Genomic DNA, 6,312 nt, shown 5'->3' on the forward strand with positions numbered 1-6,312 from the left:
CATACCACAGCAATATATGTGCACCCATGTTTGCAGCAGCACAATTTTAATAGCTAAATCTTGGACACAACCCAAATGTCCATCAACTGAGGAATGGATAAAAAAGATGTAATTTTTTATACAACGGAGTATTACTCAGCTATAAAGAAACATAAGCTGGAGTCTTTTATAGGTAAATGGATGCAACTAGAGACCATCCTAATAAGTGAAATAAATCAGAGTCACATGTGTAAACATTGTATTTCCTCCCTACTATAAGAACCTGAAAGAGTAAATAAAATCCAAAAGGTACAATAGATATTGTGAAAGGGAAAGGAAACTTCTCAAATAGGAGGGAGCAACTGAGATGAAGGAGGGGAGAGGAAAAAGAAAGATGGAAGAGAAGAAAATATGTATATGTATATGTGTATGTGTATGTACATATATGTGTATGTACATGTATATGTATATGTACACAAGTATAGCTAGGATAATTGTACTACTAATATCTGTTGGTTTATTGAAAGGAACTGTTCATGTGTAATTGTTGGATCAGTCTTACATGCCTATATCTGGTTATCTGTGCAACTGCTCTGAAGATAACATTATGTAATATAACAACGATTGTTAATATCCCATCACCTTGTTTGGAAATTCTGTATCATTTTCATTGTTCTCTATGCTGTTTTGTTTATGTATTTGTTTTTGTTATTTTGGTTTTTTTTCTTTTCTCTTTAAAATGAAAAATAAAATTTGTAAGTATATACAAGGATACCTGGGATCGGTGTATTGCTGATGTTTGTGGTTTATTAAAAAGAAGTCAAGGCTTAAAATTTTCTTTTTTCTTGACCAGTTTTACAGGTTTGAATCTGGTAATCAGAATGACTCATCTGAAAACAACAATGTGTAGTATATGAACCACTGTTGAACTCCTACCATCTTATAGGTGAAGCTCTGCATCATTTCCAATGTATTTTTTATTACTTGTTACTGTTTTTGATTGTTTGATCAATCTTACATTCTTATGTCTGGTGAGCAACTCAGCTGAAGATAACAGTATGTAATGTAGCAACCATTGTTAATTACTATCAAAAAGAAGTTTTGAGGTCATGTATCATTTTTTGTTGTTTTTATATTGTTTTGATTTTGCCTTCATTGTTGTTTTGTTAGTTTTTTTACCTTTAAAATTTTTTAAAAAACTGTAAACTTCTGGGGATGGATTTATGGAAAACCATTTTTTTTAATTAATTTACTTATTTTTTTTTCCGGTACCAGGAATCAAACTCACGACCTTGCACTTGCCAGGCAGGCGCTGTGCCTCTGAGCTAAATCCCCAGCCCCCCAATTTTTTTTAATAAACTCTTCACTTGTTCTTTACCACAAAACAGGCTGGACCTACACAAGAAAAATAAAAAATTCTCTAGTGAATCCCAGGTTTAGAAAGAGAACTCATTTCCCCTTCGCCTGTTCCCTGCTAGGAAAGGCAGTGAGAACCTCAATTCAGGTTACACCCAGAGTGGCCAGGTGCCAGAGAGCTTGGTTCTGGTACCCTGGGCCGGCCTCCAACAGTGCCCCTGTGGACTCAGAGGGCAAACATGTCCATCCAGCTTGTGCCATGTAACAGGGAAGGTTCCTGAATCAGGACATATTTGGCATAGCTGCATGCAGAGTTTCTCAAGTCTGTTTACAGTGTAAAGGCTCAAATACCAGACAGCCTGCAGAACTGGACATCTGGCAGCACTAAAAAATATCGTTCACTTTCCTCAGAGAATATTGCACAGCTCTACTGATGGGGAAAATATAACTTATGAAATTGGACTAAACGATAGCAAGTTATGGGGTGTAGAACTGACAAGTGGAGAAGGAAACAGTTCATACTAAGCCAGCTAAATGCAACCAGAGGAGGAACATCTATGACTGATCAGACATAGCAACAGTCAGAGTAGTGTTGCAGTCTTTAGCGTACACATATTGCATAATGTTCTGTAGGAAAAATCGACTTCTGTAGTTCTACGTCATGGACATAGACATAATCAAACTATTTCTTCTTGTGAATGGTGCTCCTAATCCTGATTTGAAAACATCATTGTGTTCATTCTGTCTATTCTGCATATAGATTCTGCCTATGCCCACAAAGACATATAGATATATATTAGTAAGAAAATCAAAATCCAACGTCCAGATACTCACACTGATAAGAGCTCAACTGAAATGTAAATGTGTATACTAATGTCTTAATCACTTTATTTATCCTAAATCACTTTCCAGGTTCTGTGGGCTGAGTGTCTTTGTCTACTTTAGGGTTAAGAAAAACATATTCCCTTAACTTTCACTACCTGGTGCCGTGGAGGGTAGCACGGCCATGCATGTGTGCACACGTACGTACACATGTGTGTGGTCTACGTACACATGTGTGGTCTGCGTTCATCTGTTTCCTCACCGTTGGGTTCATTCTATGATTTTGGCTGTGTTCACCTCAGAATATCTAGGAGGCAGAAGAGGGAGGGACAAAGCTGTGCACGGACCCTTGGGGAGGGTGGGCACTGGGATGGAGCCCAGGGCGGTGCCCACGGAAGGCAAGCGCTCTGCCCCTGAGCTCACCCCGGCCCTACAGCTGCCCTTTTGACTAAATGGTTTTTCCCTGAGTGTCTATCTCTCTAACCATGCACAGCTTACCACTGTCAGGTTGTCATCTCTGCATCATGACTACATAATCTCAAGTCTCGTTTCCCTATGTACTATAAGAAACCAAAGGATAGAAGACAGACCTAAGGAATACCCTCGGTTTTTCATTTGCAGAGCATCATAGGCTTTTTACTATTTACTATTCAATGAGTGCTTTCTGATTATGCAAAAGCAACCTTTTTTTTAGCATATGGTTCCTGAGAAAAGTATGTGAGAGTCTTGTACTGCAGCTAATGAACGTGGGCTCCTTGTGCTGAAGCAGCTGGGTAGGGCGGCCGGAAGTGAAGGCTCTGGCCTCCCAGTGTGCTCTGTGCTGTGCTCCTCTGGAGATGACTCTCCTGATGACTGCAGGCCCAGACGTCCCAGCCCGGAGATGTGGCTCCCATCCCGGAGATGTGGCTCCCATCCGCCTGTGTAGGTGGACACTTTGTCTCCAGGAAACCACAGATGAGCACAGCCTGTGCATGGGTTGTGACCTTCAGCCCCCGGCAGCACAGCCCGGCTCTGAGATGCCGAGCCATGCCCGAGGATCCAGGGAGTGCCATGGTCTGAACAGGACAGGCAGCCTTGGACAAGGAGGCTGCCTGTGTCGTACCAGGGGCCAAGCTGAGAAAACAGGAAGGCGGCTCACTGCCCACAGCAGTGTCGAGGTGAGTATGGTGACGCACTTCTGCAATCCCAGCTACTCAGGAGGCTGAGCCAGGAAGGTCCTGACAACACAGGGAGATCCTGTCTCAAAGTAAAGATAAAAACCAGACTAGTGATGTGGCTCAGTGGCAGAGCGCTAGTGTGCGTGCCACCTGGGTCAAGCCCAGTATGGCCAAAGAAGAAGGAGGGAAGGAAGGAAGGAAGGGAGGGAGGAAGGAAGGAAGGAAGGAAGGGAGGGAGGGAGGGAAGGAGGGAGGAAGGAAGGAAGGAAGGAAGGAAGGAAGGAAGGGAGGAAGGAAGGGAAGAAGGGAGGGGGAAAGGGAGGGAGGGGTAAAGGGAGGGAGGAAGGGGAGTGAAAAAGAAGGAGGAAAAGAGAAAAGGAAAGAGAGGAAGGGAGGAAGGGACCCAAGGAGGGTAGGAGAGAATGAGGGAAGAAACGAAGGAAGGAAGGAAAGACAGGAAAGGGAGGAGGGAGGAAAAGAGGAAAGAGGAAGGGAGGGAGGGGCTGAGGGAGGAAAGAAGGGAAAGAGGAAGAAAGCAAGGAAGGAGGAAGGAAAGAAGGAGAGCAGAAAGAAAAGGAAGAGAAATTCTGTCATCTTTGAAGTATTTAGGTAAGAAAAAGGAAACTATATTGAGAAGAAAAAAAGGAACAGAATGGAAAGGAAAGGGAACTAAAGGAAAGGGAGAGCAGTACAGCAGCGCTTTGTCCCTGGGAAAATAACACCACGCCCTAACCGCGGAAGAACCGGATGAAAGCGCCTGCCTTCGCAGGTGGAAGGTGGCCCAGGAGGCCTGGATCGCCTTGCGGTTCCGAGACCCGCCGGTCACGGGTCGGCTCCGCGAGCGGAGCTGCAGTGCAACGCGAAGCCCCGGCCGAGCTGAGCAGCTGAGAGCTCGCCTGGTCCGCGGCCTCGAGGCTGGCCGCGCCCCTGCTGGGATCCTGCGGGCAGCCTGCAGCCGTCTTCGCCCCTCTGGACGCGGAGAGCAGGCACTAGGACCGGGACGGAAGGGGTCGGAGTGATGGGGCTCCGCTCAAGCGGGAAGAGTCGAAAATGTCCAGACACACTTCACCGGCTGTCCCGACCTGTGTCCAGCCTCTGCGGGATGGTCCCGTGCCTGGGGGAACGATGCAGAGGGGTTCTAATTTGTTGTTTTTACAGTATTTAGCTAGAAGAGGAAAAGAAAAGCACAATGTTAGAATCGTTGGCTGTGTAATTAATAAACAATCCAGGGAAATGAGAGTTCAAGAGTGCACCATAGTTTTCCTCATAAAGAGGTGAAGGGGTGTAGTCAATTTAGGATTTTTCTTGCTGTGATTCAAACACATTTTTCTGAAAATGTTCTTGTGTCTGAAAAGTGCATGCCTCCACTTTTCTAAATGTAAAAACGTGGAGGTAAAAATTAAAGGGGCGTAGTTAGGCTACAGGTCTATTAAATATATATGAATCTGACTGCTTTCTGTATCATTTATTACACATAAAATTCTAACTTTGAAAACTTATAGTTCCAATGAAGTGTTTTTAATAAAAGAGAAACTAATTTTATTAAAACTTTAAAATATAACTAACGTTTTATTCAGACTTCCAAATGCAAGTAATTTAGCAAAAGGTTTAAACATCTGCTTCTAAAGCAAACTCGGCAAGTATTAGAAGAGCAGTGGCTTCCATGTCCCCATCCAGTGGTGTGTAAATGTCCCCGGAGCTCCCTGAGGGCAAGGGACCCCAGGACCCGCAGCCGGGAGGCACATGACAAACGGGACAGCGGGGAGCAGCGCGGGCGAGGCGGAGTCAGGTTCAGGTCCTCTCCTGAAACTACTGGGTTACCTGAAATCAGTACATTAACCTGTTTAAAAAGAAGTCACCACAGAAACATAGGCCATGAAAAGAGATCATAACTGGTTATGGGAGGCCCGTGAGTAACAGTTAGGGGATCCACATTCGCATCCCTAAAGCGCCAGCTCAGAGTCCTCGTTTAAAACCGGTTCATTTAGGCGTGCTTTGCATAACAAACAGTTCATGAAAGTGCACAACCCAGGGACATTTAATATACTCAGAGCTGTCCAGGGGTCACACCGCAGTGGACTCTACAGTCCTGCTGCCCTAAGGAGAAACCCCAGCGCCCTACCAACCCCGGAGCCCCATCCCGCCCCCGCCGGAGCCGCTGCTCACCTGCCGTCTCCACAGCCTGACCTAGCCAGGATACGCCCTACACGTGCAGCCACGCTCCGTGTGATCCTGTGCTCCTGGGTAACGCTTTCTGTTAAAAACAAAACGAAACAAAAAATTCATATTCAGAAGCATTTATTCAAATTTCAGTTCTTTTCCATTTTCAGCAATGCAGATGACTTTCCAACTTGAGTTCAAACTTCACGATTTCCAATCTCAAAAAGGCAATTTTACTTCTTATCATGAGGTTCGTGGTAAATGTTTTGCCATACGCGTGGCAAAGCACAGGGTTCTCCCAGCAAGTTCACTGCTCCCGTCATTGTGTGTTCTTTTGTGCCCCCTGGTGATCGAGTGGAGTAGTGTGTTTTCACGCTCAGTCCCCGGGACTCTGCTCTCCCCTCAAATCTTAATAATGAACAGAGCGCATGACAATTAATGGGTATAAGACGTAATCTAAATGCGGTTACTATGCGTAAGCATTCTATTTTTTCCTTAAAAATTATAAAGCTTTGTGCTTATCCTCAAGCTGTTACTAAAACAAAGTGTTACTTTCTGAACACTTCCATCTCTCACAGAACGATCTTAAAGTATTTCATCTCAATCCTAAAAGAACACAAACTCTGAAAGCACTTTCATTACTATTCAAAAAGACAAAATACAGAGAGAGATTTAACTAAGACAATGTGTGAAGACTACTAATAAAAGCAGAAAAGTAAAAAAAGTACAGAACATATGTAAAGAACAGTAAAGTTCCTCTAAAGCTTACAGCCTTGTAAAAATTATTTTTATATAATTATTTAATATGCCTATAGTTCTTTGAAAATTTCTCCACTTT

The sequence above is a fragment of the Chinchilla lanigera genome, unplaced genomic scaffold (assembly GCF_000276665.1).
Source record: "Chinchilla lanigera isolate Chin_1 unplaced genomic scaffold, ChiLan1.0 scaffold00064, whole genome shotgun sequence".
Taxonomy (NCBI): Eukaryota; Metazoa; Chordata; class Mammalia; order Rodentia; family Chinchillidae; genus Chinchilla; species Chinchilla lanigera.